Here is a 19,502-nt window from a genome sequence, read left to right on the forward strand (position 1 = left end):
AGTGCTTCTCACTGTTGTGTTGACAATCACCCAGGATATTTATAACATGCAGACATCTGGACCATACCCAAAGACTGATGCATCAGGCTACAGGAGTCTGGTCTGTCTTCCTCATGTGATCCTACTTTAACTTTGGGGGGCCAACATCTCCATATAAATGATAATGTCCAGGCCCTGAGGGTTGGTGAGTTGGGACTGGATCTCAGCCCTTCTCCCCTCCTGTAGCAATAAGTCCACGAGGTGTGAATGGGAATCCAACAGAGGTGAAGGCCACAGCAGGACAAGAGCATCCCATTCTCACAGATAAGACCAGATCTGTGTGGAACAGTCTTTAAATATGTAGGATAATATTGAAGTTAATTGAGGCAAATGACATATAAATAGGATTAACTGCTAGAAATTAATTTGTTTAGTGAAGCAATTTCTGATACTAAAACAGAAAGGTAAATGAAAACAGCCATGACCAGAGGTCATACCACTATATTGTCTCTGTAGAGGTGCTATGGAGAGTGACTTCACTCAGAAGGGCATCTGTCTGCTTTGGGAATAAATGTTAGAACCTGGCCACAGATCACCAGAATTGTCCCCACCTTTGCCCCAAACCATATCCATCTCTGCCCTCCATTCAGGCTGCCTGGGGACAGTGGGAATTCACCAAGTCTGAGAGTGCATTCTCAGAGACAAGACAAAGCAATTTAAATACAGGCTGACGGGCTATTTTGTAATGGAGCTGATGTATAGAACACATGCCCTGTGTAATTCTTCTTAAGAATTGCACCTTAACCATGGATGTGATGAAAAATGAAACTGAAACAGATCTTAATTATTTTAGTTTTAGGACACAGAAATGTTTTCAGTAATAAAATGTATATTGCTCAGAAATGAATTTTCTACCATCCATTCCAGTACACCCTACCTCATCTTTTTAGGTTGAATGCCTGTACTCTTGTGCTAGATTCTACTGTGGGAATGTAGGAAGCAATGACATTTATTACACATGCCAGAGGCTGGAAAGATGCCACTGCACAGCCTATAGGCCATGTTCAGAGTGTACATCTGCACTTTACACATGCTGAGCACAGAATTTGTCATGCAGTCAGTTCCTCTACTCTGGTTCTGTGAGGCAGGTGCTTTGTCCCCATTTCAGAGACAAGAAGACAGAGTAAGACTGTGCAAATGACCTGCCAACTTCAGGAGGTTCAGGTGTATTCCCCTCTACTTCAAGCTTCAGCTAATACCTCCACTAATTCCACACATGATAAGAGCAAGCAACATGTATGTCACTGCCCCAGTGGTGGCCATTCAAACCTTCCAAGCTCTGTCTTACCATATCTTCAGCATCTGCCACCTGCAGGGTGAGCTTTATTCCAGGTGGGTTTAGAGTGATGAGTGGTTACAGGTGCTGGCCTCAGGGAGTCTGTGGTCTGAACAGAGAACTATTTTCCAAAAATTAAACACTTGAGAGCTGTAACACCTGATTAAAACAGCTCCTAATTTCAAGTGATAAAACTTACTATGGGAAAAAATACCTGCTGGTGCCTGAGTTTGCAAATACGCTTACACTGGGCAGCTGGGTACTTCCACACTAAAAGCACTCAGCAGAATAGTAACTGTTACAATGCTGAAATCACTTGGAAGGACTGCTCAGATTCCAGGTGTTATGAATTAGCCAAATTTTATTTATCTTGCAAGTGACTACTGTGAAGCCCACCTCCTGCCCCCCCCCACCCTGGATTCCCGAGACCCCTGCCCCTCTTTAGGACTAACTGCTCTTTTTCACTTCTGTAAACTGGTTGATTGCTTGGCTGAGAGGACAAACTGTATTGACCCCATTTTGACTAGTTGTTTCAGACAGGCCTGAACATGCCCAGGCATGTTGTAATCTCACCTACCACCCCCACCCCAGGAGGCTATAGATCAAGCAAGCTCAAGCATATAACAGCCTTATAAGGTAGGAACAGAGACTTCTGGCCCCACAGATAACAGTCAGCATATTCCACAGCACTGATGATAGGACCCACCAATGAGAGACCTCAAAGGATGCATCCCAAGTAGCCAATCAATTCAAAAGTGTGTTGGTGCACACAGGCTCTTTGGACCAATCAAGATGTAACTCTGTTATTCTTTGTCTGAAACCTATAAAAATCTTCCATCCCCTGCAATTGGGGCTCTCAGCACAGATCCATTGCGTTGGTGAGGTCTGAGAGCCCGAGCTTAAGCCCGAATAAAGACTCTTTGTTCTTGCATGCCCTCTGGATTCTGTGGTTATTCTTGGGGGCCCGTTCTCTGGGCACAACATTTTGGGGCTTGTCCAGGATCCCTAAGAACCCCCTATGGGACCCCAGAGTGCTAAGTCTGCCTGATTCGATCGGTGAGTGTCTCTTGTGTTTTTGTCTTTTGTATTTGCATGCGTCTGGTTTTTGGGCCCAGTTTGAGATTGCCTGTTGAAAGTCTAGGCGGACGCGCTGGAAGGCCCCACGCTGTGGGACTCAGGAGATGTCCTGGACCCACCTGGTGGGGATTGGATCCCCTTGGTAAATTTTGAAGGATGGAGCGGGTCATGCCCGCCAGGAGGCAAAAGGCCATCGTCCTATTTTCAGTTTAAGGTGCCAACTAACTGTGTGTTGTTTTTCTGTGTGTTGTGCTTTTTGTTGTGTTTGTGACTCTTACTGCGTTAGAAGAGATGGGACAGAACCAAGTAACTCCTCTTAGCCTTTTCCAGGATCACTTCTCGGAGTTCAAAGCCCAGGCTAATTAGCCTGGGGTTAAGAGTAAAGAAAGGGAAGCTCTTTATGTTTTGTAGGAATGAATGGCCGACCTTTGGGGCTGGTTGGCCTGAAGAGGGGACACTTGACCTGCCCACTATCTACAGAGTAAAGGATATAATCTATGGCCATCCAGGCCACCCTGACCAGGTCCCTTACATCACAACTTGGCAGATTATGGTGGAGGAGCCTCCAAAATGGTTAAAGCCATTCCTTCCTCCTCTCCCCACTGGCCCAAAGCTGACTGTCCTCACCCTGCATGAGGATGAGTGGCAGAGAAATGAAACTAAACCCTCTGCCCCTCTCTACCCTGTCTTGCAGGAGGCACAGGGGAAGAACTTCTGCTTGAGCCATCGCCCATCAGCCTGTCCCACAAGCATAGCTTCAGGACACCCCGGGGGAGGTGGAGGCAGGCCCACCCCACAAGGCAGAAGAACACCCTCCCCAGACACAGAGGGTCCAAAGGGGACAGCCAAGGCTGGTGGAAGACTCTACTGTCCTCCCCCTCCGGGCTGTGGGGCCGCTCACTGAAGCAGGGGACCAACAGATGCAGTATTGGCCATTTGCAACTAGCGACCTCTACAATTGGAAGCTGCAGATGGCTAAATTTTCTGAAAAGCCCCAAGGTCTAATTGATTTGCTAGAATCTGTTTTGTTTACCCATTCAGCAGCTTTTGCAGGTCCTGTTCACCACTGAGAAAGAGACTGGATCCTGGTTGAAGCCCGCAAGCTGGTCCCTGGGGTGGATGGAAATCCCACCACCAATCAGGCCCTAATAGATGAAGCCTTTCCCCTGGTTAGGCCGAATTGGGACTTCAATGTGGCTGAAGGTAAGGAGAGGCTCCAGGTCTACTGCCAGACTCTAATGGGGGGGTTTCTGGGTGGCCGCAAGGCGTCCCACCAATTTGGCCAAGATTAGTGGCATGCAGCAAGGGAGAGCAGAATCACCCCCAGCATTCTTAGAAAGGGTCCTTGAGGCGTTCCGTACCTATACTCCAATGGACTCGGAAGCACCCGAGAATAAGAATGCAGTGATCCTGGCGTTCGTGAACCAGTCTGCACTCAATATTAGGTGCAAATTGCAGAAATTGGACAGACTGGCAGATAAAACCCTGCCAGAGCTTCTGGCAGTGGCTGAGAATGTCTACAATCATCGAGAGAATCCTGAGGACAAGCAGGCCTGGGTCGCTGCTGCTGCCAGTGCCAAGCAGACCTGCGACTTTTCCATGATCCTTCTGGTCACATCAACCAGGTCCCCAGGTGAAAGAGAACACCAGCTGTGATACCTATCTGCTGAACAAGGTAAGAGATGCCCAGAAGGGTGACCAAAATTGTTAAAAAACCAATGTGCCTATTGTAAGAAAATGGGCCATTGGAAGAAGGAATGTCCAGAAAGACCAGCTGGGCAGGAGCAGGTCCGTGAAGGAACACAAGTCCTGGAGCTTGGGGAATGGAGCGAATAGGGAGGACAGGGTTCCAGATCCCCTCCCTGAGCCCAGGGTAACTCTCAGAATGGAGGGGACACCTGTGAGCTTCCATGTAGACATAGGTGCTCAACATTCAGTGTTAACAGAGACCCTAGGGAAATTGTCAAACAAAAGGTCTTGGGTACAGGGAGCAACTGGCATGAATCAATATTCATGGACCACCTGAAGGAAAGTGGACCTAGGGATGGGCCAGGTGTCCCACTCCTCCCTAGTCATGCCAGATTGCCCCACCCTCTCTTAGGTAGAGACTTGCTAACTAAAATTGGAGCCCACATCCACTTTTCACCTAATGGGGTTCATTTAATAGATAAAGGAGGCCACTGACCTTGCAACTGGAAGACGAGTACCGACTGCACCAAAAACTGAACCTGCAGGCAATGGAGATTTCTGTTTGGCTGCAGGAATTTCCTCTGGCCTGGGCTGAGACTGGAGGGACGGGGCTGGGAGCCCACCGGCCACCCATCTCGGTGGAGCTGAAACCGGGAGCCCTTCCGGCTCATGTGAAGCAGTATCCAATGTCACATGAAGCCAGATCAGGGATTTCCCCACACATCTGGAGGCTAAGAGACCAGGGTATCCTAGTACCCTGCAGGTCTGCATGGAATACACCTCTCCTCCTGGTAAAGAAGCCAAACTCAAATGATTACCAGCCAGTACAGGATCTGAGAGAAGTAAATAAGCAGGTTATGTATATCCATCCCATGGTGTGTAATCCCTATACCCGCCTGAGCTCCTTGCCATCCTCCAGGAGCTGGTATACTGTACTAGATTTAAAAGATGCCTTCTTTAGCCTGCCCTTAGCCAAGGAAAGTCAGCCATTCTTTGCCTTCGAATGGCAAGATCCAGAGGTCAGTTTCAGCGGACAGCTGACCTGGACTTGCCTGCCTCAGGGATTCAAGAACTCTCCCACTCTCTTTAATGAGGCAATTCATGAAGATTTGGGTTACTGCAGGCTGGAACACCCCTGGCTCACTCTATTGCAGTATGTAGATGACATCCTGATAGCTGCTGATGACACTGTACTATGTCAGCAAGGAACTAGGGATTTGCTGGAGACTCTGGGCAGGCTAGGATGCTGGGCATCTGCTAAGAAGGCACAAATGTGTCATCGAGAAGTGATTTATCTAGGGTACATTCTAAAGGAAGGACAAAGATGGCTCACAGATGCCAGAAAAGAAATGGTGCAGAAAATTCCTTTCCCCAACTCCCAGAGAGCAGTGAGGGAGTTTCTGGGATCAGCAGGGTTTTGCTGCCTCTGGATCCTGGGGTTTGCTGAATTGGCTAAGCCTCTCTATGAGGCTACAAAAGAGAATGAGACTTTCATTTGGACAGGGGAAAGAGAAAGGGCCTTTAACGAAATTAAGCAAGCCCTCCTGGCAGCCTTGGCTTTGGGGCTTCCTAATGTCACTAAGCCTTTCCACCTCTACATAGATGAAAAGAAAGGAATAGCCAAAGGAATCCTGACTCAAACATTAGGACCCTGGAATAGACCAGTGGCATATTTGTCTAAGAAACTTGATCCAGTAGCCACAGGATGGCCACCGTGTCTGTGGATTATAGCTACTACTGCCCTTCTAGTCAGGGATGCTGATAAATTGACATTAGGGCAAGAACTGCACATCACCACTCCTCATGCTATTGAAGGAATTCTCAAGCAGCCACCGGACCGCTGGTTGAGCAATGCCCAAATAACCCATTATCAGAGCTTGCTTCTTAACCCTCCAAGAATTCGGTTCCTCTCAAGCACCGCCCTTAACCCAGCCACCCTGCTGCCCAACCCTGACTTGGACATGCCCCTGCACGATTGTGCAGGGATCCTGAGCCAGGTACATGGCTCATAAATGACCTGACCTATCAGCCACCCTCCGATGCAGAAGCTACTTGGTTCACTGACAGCAGCAGTTTCCTGAAGGATGGGGAGAGGTATGCAGGGGCGGCAGTGGTAACTGAGACTGAGACTGTTTGGTGGTGGCTTTGCTTGCAGGAACCTCAGCTCAGAGATCCAAACTGATATCTCTGACTGAGGGCCTTAGGCTTGGAAAGAACAGACGATTGAATGTGTACACAGACAGCCAATATGCCTTTGCTACGGCACATGTGCATGGAGCCATCTACCAGGAAAGGGGACTGCTCACAGCAGAGGGAAAAGCTATTAAAAATAAACAAGAAATTCTTGACTTGTTGGTGGCCCTATGGCTGCCTAAGAAGTTGGCTATTATCCACTGCCCCGGGCACCAGAAAGCTAACGTGCCCATAGCTCGAGGAAATCAAAGAGCAGACAGGAAAGCCTTGGAGGCTTTCCAGATTTTACCAATCCAACTGCCAGATCCTGCCCCCCCATCCTACCCGATCAGCCTTGCTACTCCCAAGCAGATATGAAGATGATACACAGGCTTCCAAAGGCTCAAAAGATCGGTCTTTGGTGGCATACAGGAGACTGTAGAGTTATTCTACCAAATGACCTGGCCAAAGACCTCCTCTCACACATCCACCGAACCACTCACCTGGGTACAAGGAAGACAGCTGAACTCTTAAGAAATGCTCACTTAAGTCTTAAATCTATGCACACTGGCTAATGCCATCACCTCTGCATGCCTTAGTTGCAAGCTGACCAATGCTGAAAACCATCCTAAGGAACAAGGGGCTCAAATGAGGGGCTCTAGACCAGGGGCCCACTGGGAGATGGACTTTACAGAGGTTAAGCCAGGCAAGTATGGTTACAGATATCTACTAGTTCTGGTAGGCACCTTTTCAGGATGGACTGAAGCCTTCCCCACCAAGCATGAGACTGTTCAGGTGGTAGCCAAGAAACTGCTGGAGGACATCTTACCCAGGTATGGCGTCCCAGCCCTTCTGAGCTCCGACAACGGGCCAGCCTTTGCATCACAGGTAACCCAGGAATTAGCTAGGATATTGGGGGCAAGATGGAAATTACATTGTGCGTACAGGCCCCAGAGCTCTGGACAGGTAGAGAGGATGAATAGGACTCTAAAAGAGACCCTTACCAAATTAACCATGGAGACTGGCAGGGACTGAGTGGCTCTCCTTCCCTTTGCCCTGTGTAGGGTGAGGAACTCACCCTATCTGCTAGGGTTAACCTCCTATGAGATCGTGTTTGGAAGACCCCTTCCTATTCTCCCCAATTTAAAAGCTGAACTAAATGCTGAATTTGATAACCGTTAGTTGTTTAATTCCTTAGAGGCAGTGGCTCATGCACATGAGGATGTGTGGCCCCACTGAGAGCTATCTATGAGACAGCACCTCCTCCCATTCCGCACAAATATCAGCCACATGATTGGGTCTACGTCTGCTGGACCACCGTGAAATGCTCGAGCCCTGCTGGAAGGGCCCTCATGTGGTGTTCCTGACTACACTCACAGCTGTCAAGTTAGACAGAATCGCTACCTGGATACATCACACTCACATCTGGAGCCACCCCTCTTTAGGACTAACTGCTCTTTTTCACTTCTGTAAACTGGTTGATTGCTTGGCTGAGAGGACAAACTGTATTGACCCCAATTTGACTAGTTGTTTCAAACAGGCCTGAACATGCCCAGGCATATTGTAATCTCACCTACCACCCCCACCCCAGGAGGCTATATATCAAGCAAGCTCAGGCATATAACAGCCTTATAAGGTAGGAACAGAGACTGCTGGCCACACAGATAGCAGTCAGTACACTCCACAGCACTGAGGATAGGACCCACCAATGAGATACCTCCAAGAATGCATCCCTAGTAGCCAATCAATTCAAAAGTGTGTTGGTGCACGCAGGCTCATTGAACGAATCAAGATGTAACTCTGTTATTCTTTGTCTGGAACCTATAAAAAGCCTCCACCCCCTGAAATCAGGGCTCTCAGCGCAGATCCATTGCTTTGGTGAGGTCTGAGAGCCCGAGCTTAAGCCCGAATTAAGACTCTTTGTTCTTGCATGCCCTCTGGTTCCTGTGGTTATTCTTGGGGGTCCATTCTCTGGGCACAACAACTACACTCTCTGGGTTGGGCTTTAGAGAGTACAACTTCGACTCAGGGAATAGAAATGTTTATGAAGGTAAAAATCATATCCTGATTGTGCTGGATAGCTTTAGTGTCAACTTGACACACCTGGGTTGAGGGAGCCTCAGTTGGGGAATTTCCTTCATTGGACTGGCCTGTGGTCATGTCTGTGGGGCATTTTCTTGATTGTTGAGTGATGTGGGAGGGCCCAGCCCACTGTGGGTAGTGCCACCCCTGGGCAGGTGGGCCTGTGTTGGATAAGAGAGCAAGCTGAGCAGAGGCCAGGGGAGCAAGTCAGTAAGCAGCATTCCTCCATGGCCTATGCTCCAGCTCCTGCCTCCAGGTTCCTGCCCTGAGTTCCTACCTTGGGCTCCCTAATGAACTGTGACCTGCAAGATGTAAGCTGAATAAAGCCTTTCCTCCCCAAGTTGGTATTGGTCAGAGTGTTTTGTCACAGCAATGGAGAAACAAACTAGGATACTGATGAAAGAAGCAGTTACTCAAGAGTGACAGGTATGCAAACAGGCAGTTACTGAAGCCAGATAAGCCTTAACTAGAACTTTCTAGGGTTTTATGCATGTGTTTCTCTGTGTGTATTTCTTCCTTGAATATCCCTGTGGTTATTCTTGGAACTTCAAGCCTGAGCCACGGCAGCTCATCAAGATGGTGGTCTTATATGGAATGGAGGAGCTCAGGCTATCACATTCCCCACTGGCTCTGGAACATGAGTCAAATCATTGACTCATTCTGATTTAACAGCTCATATTGCATCTTCAGTGTGGTGGTTTGAATGAGAATGTCCCCCATAGGCTCCAGGTATTTGGACATTTTCTCCCTAGTTGGTGTCGCTGTTTTGGGAGGTCTTAGAAGGTGTGGCTATCCTGGAGGAAACATGTCACTGGGGGCGGGCTTAGAGAGTTCCTAAGCCTATCTGATCTCAATTTGCTCTCTTGTTTCCTGTGCCCACTTGAAGATGTGAGAGCTTAGCTTCTGCTCCTCCACCAGCAACCTCTGCTACCATGTCTCCCTGCCACAGTGGACTCTTGCCCCTTGGAACAGTAAGCTCAAATAAACTCTTCTTTCTATAAGTTCCTTTGGTCAGTGTTTCTATTATAGTGACAGAAAAATAACTAATACACTCAGAACCATAATTTTTGATGCCTTTTAATATACCCAGTTAGGCAATGTAGAAGGCATGGACCCACAGTAAAGGCTAAGAGGAGTAGTAGGGGTTCAAAGACTGCAGTTATTAAGGTGGTGAGCTATGGGGACCAGGAGGTACCAGTTAGAGGATGTTTGTCTCTCTTTTTTTATGTTTTGTTTAACCAGGGCTATAGTCTCCCTGATTACCCCTGAATTATTGGCATAAAAGCAGCCAGTCTCACCCAAGGTCATGCATAAACCTCCTTTCTTTAGAAACAGCAGATCCAGCCCCCTTTTATTTTGTAGCACCTTTTCAGCCAGGAAGTTAACCTGTCTCTCCAACTGCCCAATACCATCCTGTAGATGCCCAGTGTCTCTATCTATCTAAGAACATAGGAGCTTAAAATTTTACCAGTGAAACTGGAACGGTGGGTCTTCTAATAGATAGACTACAGAATTTATATTCTTGACCAGTGAAATTTATGGGGCTATTTCCTACTCTAACATTTCCCCTCTGAAGAGGTAACCCTAAATTTTTTAGAAATTAAATAAGAGCTTCCAAATACTTCAGGTATTCTCTTTTTGACTTTGATACAGACCAGGCTTTTAAAAGGCCCAAATATTTGGCTTTTAGGCAAGAATATTTTTTTGGATAACCAATTTCTATTTCTTATTCTTTTAACATCATCCTCTGAAAAGGTTACTGAAATTGCCAATAGGGAATTGGGGTGCAGACTGCTCTGGCTTCTTCCATGCTGAATGGGGCACAGGCTGTGGCAATTGGGGTATCCCTTCAGTGAGTCTATCTAAACAACCTCTACATTGCTTAACTCTTATCTGTAGGAAGAAAAGAAAGTCCTTGACTGGTGCCTGGGAGATGTGAAAGAGAAGTAAAGACAATAGTAGTTAGCATTAGAAGTTCTAGACAACAGGGAAAATTTCAAATGTCCAATTCAAAGTCCATTAGAATTTCTTGATGAGGGCTTCCAAAACCTCCATCTATTTTGTTCCTCTTCACTTTTCTTTTGGTTATCAAGGCTGGACTTTAGAGTGATGAACTCAGGGTTTGTTTTCAGGCACTCTGATACCTGTTGGAGTAGCTAGAATCAGTGTGAGTTCCCTCCCAAATGGCTTTTAGATAGGGAGAAAAAAGAAATTTAATCACCATTTAATATTTAGGTTAGAACAATACTGGGCTTGTCCTTGCACAGCAGTGTTGAATTAGTCCAAGATTTGAATTCTTTCATCTGAGTAGTATTTTCTTATTAGAAACAAAATTACCAATGAGAAAAAATTGTCTACATAACATCTTATATGAACTTAAGCCTAATGCCTGGGAAGTGCAATGTCTTTGGACTCTTAAATAAATATATTAATCATTTTAATCTTTGATTATACTTTCCTGTTGGATGTTTAAGACAAAGCAGTTTACCCAAATAAAACAATTTAGTTTTACTCTCAAGGTCCACTTAGGATTTGTTCCTCAGGGGGTCACATGGGCTTGGAAGGAACCTCTGGCTCCTTTGGCTTTCCTTTTACCAGTTCCATTTATGTGAGGATAAGTCAGAAGGTCCAGCTAGATCATGACTGGCTTCACATGGAAGCATGGAGGAAACTTCTCCTGTGTTGACCTTCCTCTTTGTAGACCGAACACTGATTCAAGTCCATCTGGTGGGGTCTTCTTGGCCTTGCTGAATAAGTGGACAGGTGAATTAACATAGTTATAGGACATTTCAAGAGATGCTCCATAGTCCCCTGGAACTTAGTTGACCTTGGAGAGCAAGGGGCAAAAATGTCCCTTAAGTCCCTCTGACCAGATTAGGCTAGGCCTCAAAGTATGGTTATTAAACACCCAAAAGGTTAGTCTCTTTTAATTACCATGTAATATATAGATAAATCTTGGGCAAGATAAAGACATTCACCTACTTAGCAGGCAAATTCAGTGTACCTGTAGAAAACCTCTGCATTGCCACCAAATAAGTAATTAGAATCTTTGGGGTCCCTTCATGGTCAACGTGGAGGGAAGAAGGAAAGAAAACCATTAAGCCATGCAGGTATAAAGCCTGCACGGAGGTCATACACATGGCTGACTGGTTGCCACATGGCTGGGAGAAGGAAACTGCCCACTGTGTTGTCAATGCTCCCAGTCATTCCCCAGTGCAAGTCCATCTGCTGAGTCTAGTCAACCTTTCTAGAGTCCCTGTTTTAGGAAGATCAGCTCTTCTTCATCCAGCAGCAATCCATTGCCAACATTCCTTTAGTTAAGATTGAGGTCTGCTGTTCATTTTCCCAGTTATATGCTGTGTCACTGTCTGCCTGAGTTTGCATGGGACTTGCGTATGCTGACATCTTTGCCATAGACTCATATGAGCAGGTTCCCAGGAGCTTGTAGGACTGTGTTTCCATATAGTCAGGCCCATCCTCCCTGGCTCTTACAATTTCTTTGCTCCCTCTTCGACGGTGGTCCCCGTGCCTTGGGTGAAAGAAGTTTAATAAAGTGGTCCTATCCAAGGACCGTTATTTAACAGATTCTTGATCTCTACACTTTGCATGTTTGTGGCTTTTTGTGTTCCTAGCCCTCCACTGCATGAAGGAACTTCATTATTGTGAACTGATTCCTTAGTATCCTCTTTATCCCTGCCTGTTCCATGTTCCATGAGCCTTAGGTGTAGAGGTTGCATTGCAAATGTGTCCTTTAGGGCTGGGCAATTCATAGATGGTGTCCTTGTGTGACCAGTTGTGGTACTCAGTTTTAGTCTCTGCTGCAAAATGAGCTTCTTTGATGAGTGGTGACTGGGATATTTGTCTCTGAATATAAGGATATATACTTTGCACATAGTAAGAAATCACATCAGTCTAGTCATGTGAGATTTTGGGGGTTTTCTCTAAGATCAATTACCACTTGAGCCATATGTATTAGGTTATTTTACAGTACCACACTTGAGTTTCCTCCCTTTGAGTGGGCTTTTAGTCAAATTAGGTAGCTGTTGATTGCCCCAAAGACAAAAGTGCCACTACTACACCAATGGAGTATTCTGTGCTGTATAATGATGTGGTTATTTGGTCTTGAAATGGGTGCTGTATCATCTGTTGATGTTTTCCCTTGGCACTTTCAAAGCGATCTCCAAAGCTATGAAAGCTCGCCTTCAGGGGAAGTGAATTCCAGGTCAATTGCAGCTCTATTTCTTCAAATCCTGTGTCTGACATATGTTTTGTCTTCAGCAGTAGGGTCTTACCTTCAAGTTCTAGGATGCCATCAACAGCTGTGGCAATAGCCTGAGTAAATTTGGGAGTCTCTTGGACCACCCTGGCCAACAACTTAAAAGAAGGCATTTCCTGCCTGGCAATGTTTCTTGTTTTGAGCCTTGAGCTACACACATACAGACGTTTAAAGAAATATATTGATCACTTTAATCTTTGGTGTTACTAAAGGTGTTTAAGACCATATTTAGTCGGCCCAAATAAACCAATTTGTTTTTACACTTAAGGTCATTTGAGGATCTGTTCCTCAGGGGTTACATGGTTTTGGGAGGAGACCCTGGCTCCTTTCTTCTGCCAGTTCCATCTATGTGAAGCTCGACCATGGCTGGCTTCACTCAGAAGCATAGAGGAAATATTTCTTCTGTGTTGACCCTCCTCTTAGTAAACTGGACAGTGGTTTAAGTCCAACTGGTGGGGTCTCCATGGTTTCCCTGAACAAGAGGTCAGGTGAGTCACCACAGTTACAGGACATTTTTAGAGATGCTCCATAGTCCCCAGGAACTTAGTTGACCTTGGAGGGCAAAGAGCAAAAACTGTCCTTTGAGTCCCACTGAACAGAATCATATAGGCCTTAAAGTATGGCTGTTAAACATCCAAGGTTAGTTTCATAAGTCTTGTACTTTTAATTACCATGAACTATGTAGAGGAAGCTTGGGCAAAAACCAAACTTTCTCAGATAAACGTTGACTAGACATGTGTTATCTTCCATGAGATAGTTGCATGTATAGTTTCTCAGTAGGTTGTTGGATTAATATGATTCACTCTGGTATTTTAAAACTAGCTAGGCATTATTTATCTCTCTCACTGTCTAACCCTTCCACAATAGTTTCTCCATTTAGTGTCCCCATTTTTCCCATTTCTCACTTCATAATGCCCTACTCCTATGGTCCCACCTCTCTTAAGCTCCTTCTTTCCCTTATCCTCAAGGTTCCTTTTATAGGCCTCCCTCCACCATCCCATTTAAGTGATCCCATTTTTATCCATATTTCCTTTAGTAACACCTGATTCTTACTATTCTTCTTTCTCAGGTTCTTTCTTTTCCTTTACCTCCCTGGTTCCTTTTCATTATCCACCCCTATGTCTGGATACATACTCGTTTAAAAGGATTTGGTGCTAGGATCCACATATGAAGGAGAACATAAATTGTTTGCTTTTATGAGTCTGTGTTACTTCACTTAGCTTAACAGTTTCTAGTTCCATCCATTTACCTGCAAATTTCATGATTTCATCTTTCTTTACTGCTGAGTAGAACTCCATTGTGTAAATGTACCACATTTTCATTATCCACTTTTTAGTTGAGGGACACTTAGGTTGCTTCCATCTTTTAGCTAGGGTGAAAAAAGCAGCTACAAACATGGATGTACAGCTGTCTCTGCAATAGGATGATTTCTTTGGGTATATGTTAAGGAGTGGTATAACTAGGTCAAATGGTAGATTAATTTTTAGTTTTTAATGGTTCTCTACATTGCATTCCATAGGGGTTGAACAATTTTGCAATCCCACCAGCAGTGGATGAACATTTCCCTTTCCTCACATCCTCTCCAATATTTGGCATCATTTGTTCTCTTGATCTTAGCCAGTCTGACTGGGGTAAGATGAAATCTTAAAGTGGTATTAATTTGTATTTCCCTGATTACTAATAATGTTGAACACCTTTTAAGATACTTCTTAGACATCATTATTTCTTCTTTTGATAACTCTCTGTTCAGCTCCTTAGCCCATCTTTTTTTTTTTTTTTGGTCTTTCTGAGACGGTCTCCCTGCAGCCTATCTTTTAATTACTTGTTTTCTTGATTCTTGTTTGTTTGTTTGTTTTGAGTTCTTTATATATATGTGGGTTTTCTCTTCAACATTGTTGGTTGCTTTTTTCATGTAAAGAAGTTTTTTAGTTAAATGAGGTCCCATTTGTTGATTCTTGACCTTATTTCCTGAGCAATTGATGTTTGGTTTAGAAAAACCTTTCCTACACCTATATCTTGTAGGATACTGCAAATGTTTTCTTCTAACAGTTTCAGAGTTTCTGTTTTCACATTGAGGTTTTTGATCCATTTGGAGCTGATTTTGGTGCAAGGTGAAGGATAGGGGTTTAGTTTCATTCTTCTATGGGTGGAGATCCAGTTTTGCCAGCATCATTTGCTGAATATGCTGTCTTTCCTCCAGTGAATGTTCTTGGCCTTTTTGTCAAATATCACATGGCTGAAATGGCATGTACTCATATTTGGGTTTTCAATTTTGTTCCCTTGGTCTGTGGGTCTTTTTGTTTATGCCAGTACCATATTGTTTTTATGACTATAACTCTATAATATAGTTTAAAATCTGGTAAAATAATGACCCCAGCATTGCTCTTAGTGCTTGGGGTTACTTTGACTATCTGAGCTCTTTTGTGCTTCCAGATGAATCTTAGGATGTTGTTTTTCCAATTCTGTGAAACATGTCAAGGGGATTTTGATTGGCATTGCCTTGAATCCGTAAATGGCTTTTGGTAGGATGGTCATTTTCACAAAATTAGTTCTTCCAGTCCATGAGCATGGGAGGACCTTCCATCTTCTTGTGTCTTCCTCAGTCCCTTTCTTTGAAGATTTAATATTTTCATTATAGAGGTCTTTAATGTCTTTGGTCAGGTTTATTCCGACATTTTTTTTTTGAGGCTATTGCGAAAAGGAGTGTTTCCATATACTCTTTCTCCAATTTCTTATTATTGGTATATAGAAAGGCTATAGAATCTTGTCAATTAATTTTGTAACCTGCCACTTTACTGAAAGTATTAATCATTTCTAGAAGTAGCCTGGTGGAATTTTTGGTGTCTCTTAGATATAATATCATATCATCTGTGAAAAAGGATAATTTGATCTCTTCTTTTTCAATTATTACTCCTTTAATTTCCTTCTCTTGTTTTATTGCTCTTTCAAGAGTTTCAAGAACTATGTTAAAAAGGAGTGGAGATAGTGGAAAGCCTTGTCTGGTTCCTGATTATAATGGAAATACTTCCAGTTTTTCTCCATTTAGAATGATATATATGGCTTTATGTTGAGGTACATTCCCTCCAGTCCAATTCCCTCTAGGACTTTGAACATAAATTCATATTGAATTTTGTCAAAGGCCTTCTCTGCATCTACTGAGATGACTATGTGTTTCTTGTCTTTGAGTCCATTTATATGATTTATGATGTTTTTTGACTTATTGATGCATCCCTGCATCTCTGAAATAAAGCTTACTTGATCATGGTGAATGATCTTTTTGATGTGTGTCTGTATGTGGTTTGCAAATATTTTGTTGAGAATTTTCACATCTATGTTCATTAAGGATATGGATCTATAATTTTCTGTTTTGGTTGTATCTTTACAGGGTTTTGGTAGTAGAGCGATACTGGCTTCATAGAAGGAATTTGGAAGTTCTCCCTCTATTTCTATCTTTTTGAATAAATTAAGTAGTATTGAATATATATCTTTAAATGTCTGGTAGAAATCTTTAAATCCGTCTGTTCCTGGGATTTATTTATTTATTTATTTATTTATTATTTATTATTTTTTAGTTGGGATGTTTTGTATTACTGTTTCAATTTCTTTATGTGTTATGGGCCTGATTAAGCTGTTGATCTTTTCTTGGTTTAGTTTTGGTGATTCTCATGCTTTTAGATACCCATCCATTTATTTTGGTTTTCAAATTTAGTAGCATATAGGCTTTTAAAGTATTCCCTTATAATGTTCTGGATCTTTTTGGTGTCTGTTATGATGTTTCCCTTTCATCTCTGATTTTGTTGATTTGGAGGTTCTCTTTCTTTCTTTTGGTTGACTGGGCTAAGAGTCTGTCAATCTTGTTTATATTTTCAAACAACCAGCTCTTGGATTCATTGATTCTTTGTATTGTTTAGTTTCTATTTCATTAATTTCTCCTCTGACTTTTGTTTTTTCTTCTTATCTGCTGGGTGTGGTTTTCATTTGTTGCTGCTTTTCAAGTGTCTTGAGTTGCAATGTTAAGTCATTTATTTGTGTTCTTTCTGGTTTTTTACTTTAGTCACTTAGAACTATAAACTTTCTTCTTTTTTTTTAATTTAATGAAATTTATTACTTATTTTAATTATACAAATTTATGGGATACAGTATGATAAAGTGATATATGTATACAGAGTGCAATGATCCAATAGGGTAGTTAACATTTCCACCTCCAACTGTTAAAAACAATTTTAGATTGTGCATATTTGTAGGATATAGTGTGATATTTCAATACATGCGTTAATCAAATCAGGATGATTAACAATAGTGATTCCTTATCATTGCACCATGTTTGGAGGAACTGAGCTCCTCTCTTCTAGTAATTAAAAACACGGAGAGGGCTGGGTAGGTGGCTCCGTATGTAAAGTGTCTGCTGTGCATACAAAAGGAAGTCAATTTTCTCTACTTATGTGAGGCCTTGTAAGTTGACCAGGCTCTAAGGGAGAGCCTGATAATAGATAATAGAGGATATGAAGTCAGCAAGGAGTAATGTGGGGGAAGGGAGAGCAGAGGTCTGAATATGATGAAAATACACTGCAAATACACTGCACGAAATTCATAAAGCAAAAAAAAATTTAATTAAGAAAAAATGGGGTTGGAGAGATTGTTCAGCAGTTAAAAACACTGACTTCTCTTGCAAAGGATCCGAGTTTGGTTCCCAGCACACATTTAGCAGGTAATAATCATCCAAGCTCCAGTTCCAGGGGAACTGAAGCCCTCTTCTGATCTCTGTGGGTATTGTATGACACAAGTGTACTTACACACTTGTAGGCAATACACTCATATACATAAAATAAAAATAATAATTTTTTTTTAATTTTAAAAACTTGTTGGCAGAAGTCATGTTTTCTCCAACTGATTATTTATTCATTAAATCATGTTTATTTTACTGATTACTTATTCATTAAATCATGTTTATTATTTTTATGTTTTGTTTCAATTTAAACTACATTTTTTTAAATTTTTACAAAAACTTTATTGAGAATTTCATACATGCATATAAGGTATTTTGATCAAATCCATGCTCACACCCTCCCCTCCATCATTCTCCCCTCTGAAAAGTAATCCTAAAATCTTTTAAGGATTAGATACAAGCTCCCAAATACTTTTGATATGTTTGGCCTTTGGAACAGAGTATGTTGCTAACAGGCCCAATAACATTTTTACTTTTAGGCAAGAAAATGGCTACATTTCTTTGGGGTCTTTTTACCCTAACTGTATAGCCAATTCCTACCTCCTATTCTTATCACACCATTCTCTGAAGGGAGGACCCCAGTTGCCAATAGGGAATCAGGATGCAGACTGCTCTGGTTCTTCCATGCTGAACAGGGATGCAGGGTGAGACAATTGGAGTACCCCTTCGGTGTGTCTACCTAAAAAATTCCCAATTTTCATAACTCTTGTCTCCAAGGGGAGAAGAAAGTCCTTGAATCATGAATGGGAGATGTGAAGGAGAAGTAAAGGCAAGAGCAATTAGCATTACAAGTTCTAGACAGGGAACTAGAAAAAAGTCAGAATAGAGCAATTTTCAAATATTTATATGAGAGTCCATTGGAGTTGCTTGACAAGGGCTTCCAAAAGCATCCCTCTATTGGGTTCTTCCTCATTTTTCTTTTGTCTTCCAAGGCTGGACTAGTTGTCTTGGAAGAGTGGCTCGATACTCAGGTGAGGGTACAGCGACCCCGGTTGGAACGCCCTTTATGGCGTCCATTGGTGTTTCTTGACAAGTGATTCCAAAAGCACCCCTCTATTTGGGTTCTTCCCCGTTTTTCTTTTGTCTTCCAAGGCTGGACTAGTTGTCTTGGAAGAGTGGCTCGATACTCAGGTGAGGGTCCAGTGACCCTGGTTGGAACTCCTTTAATGAATGAGTACAACTGTCAAAAAGCCCAATTGTGACTATGTTTAGCAATCAGGCTCAGTCGAAGTTGTGATGATGGTAGTTATTTCATGGAGAAGGGACTGTTGTATAACATCATCTTATTAAAAGGATCTGGAATTTAAAAGGATTTGGTGCTTTTGGTGCTAGGAGCCATATATGAGGGAGAATGTATGTTTGTTTTTCTGAGTCTATGTTCCTTCACTTAGTGTAACAGTTTCTAGATCCATCCATTACCTGCATATTTCATTATTTCATCTCTCTTTACTGCTGAATAGAGCTCCATTGTGTAAATATACCACATTTTTGTTATCCACTCATCAGTTGAGGGACACTTAGGTTGCTTCCATCTTTTAGGTGGTTGGTTCCTTTTCAGTTTTCTAAGAGTCCTACACACTGTTTTCCATAGAGGCTGCACGAGTTTGCAATTCCACCAGCAGTGAATGAGCATTCCCCTTTCTCCACATCCTTACCAGCATTTGGTATCATTTGTTCTCCTGATCCTAGGCAGTCTGATGGGGGTAAGGTGATACCTTAGGGTGGCTTTTATTTCCATTTGTCTAATTGCTAAGGATGTTGAACACTTTTTGAGATGTCCGGTTTTCTTCCAGCAGGCTCAGCATTTTGGGTTTCAGCACTAGGGTCTTTGATATATTAGGAGTTTATTTTTGTCTAGGGTGATTGATTGATATGGCTCCTACATGTGGTCATCCAGTTCTGTCAGCACCACTTGTTGAGGATTCTGACTGTCATTCAGTATGTATTGTTGGTATAATAAAACCTTTTTACAGAAGGCTATAATTGCATGCACTTGTATTAAGGTCTTCTACTTTGCTCTATTAATCTATATGTCAATCGTGCCAGTACCATGCTGTTTTTATTACTACAGCTCTGAAATATAGCTTGATATCTGGTATGGTACTCCCTCTAGCATTGCTAATTTCGCTCAAGATTGCTTTGTCTGTCCAAGGTCTTTTTCTCAT

At 43.0% G+C, this 19,502-nt stretch overlaps 1 long non-coding RNA gene across 1 annotated transcript; it reads left to right on the top strand.

Annotated features, from left to right (window-relative positions):
* Window positions 1-3,777: 3,777 nt before the first annotated feature.
* LOC115067717 lies at window positions 3,778-4,598 on the top strand. The gene is made up of 2 exons (XR_003847085.1): window positions 3,778-4,067; window positions 4,560-4,598. It is a non-coding gene; the product is annotated as an uncharacterized LOC115067717 (long non-coding RNA).
* The last annotated feature ends 14,904 nt before the right edge of the window (window positions 4,599-19,502 follow it).

This window comes from Nannospalax galili, unplaced genomic scaffold, assembly GCF_000622305.1.
Source record: "Nannospalax galili isolate Female #2095 unplaced genomic scaffold, S.galili_v1.0 scaffold1127, whole genome shotgun sequence".
NCBI classification, from domain to species: Eukaryota; Metazoa; Chordata; class Mammalia; order Rodentia; family Spalacidae; genus Nannospalax; species Nannospalax galili.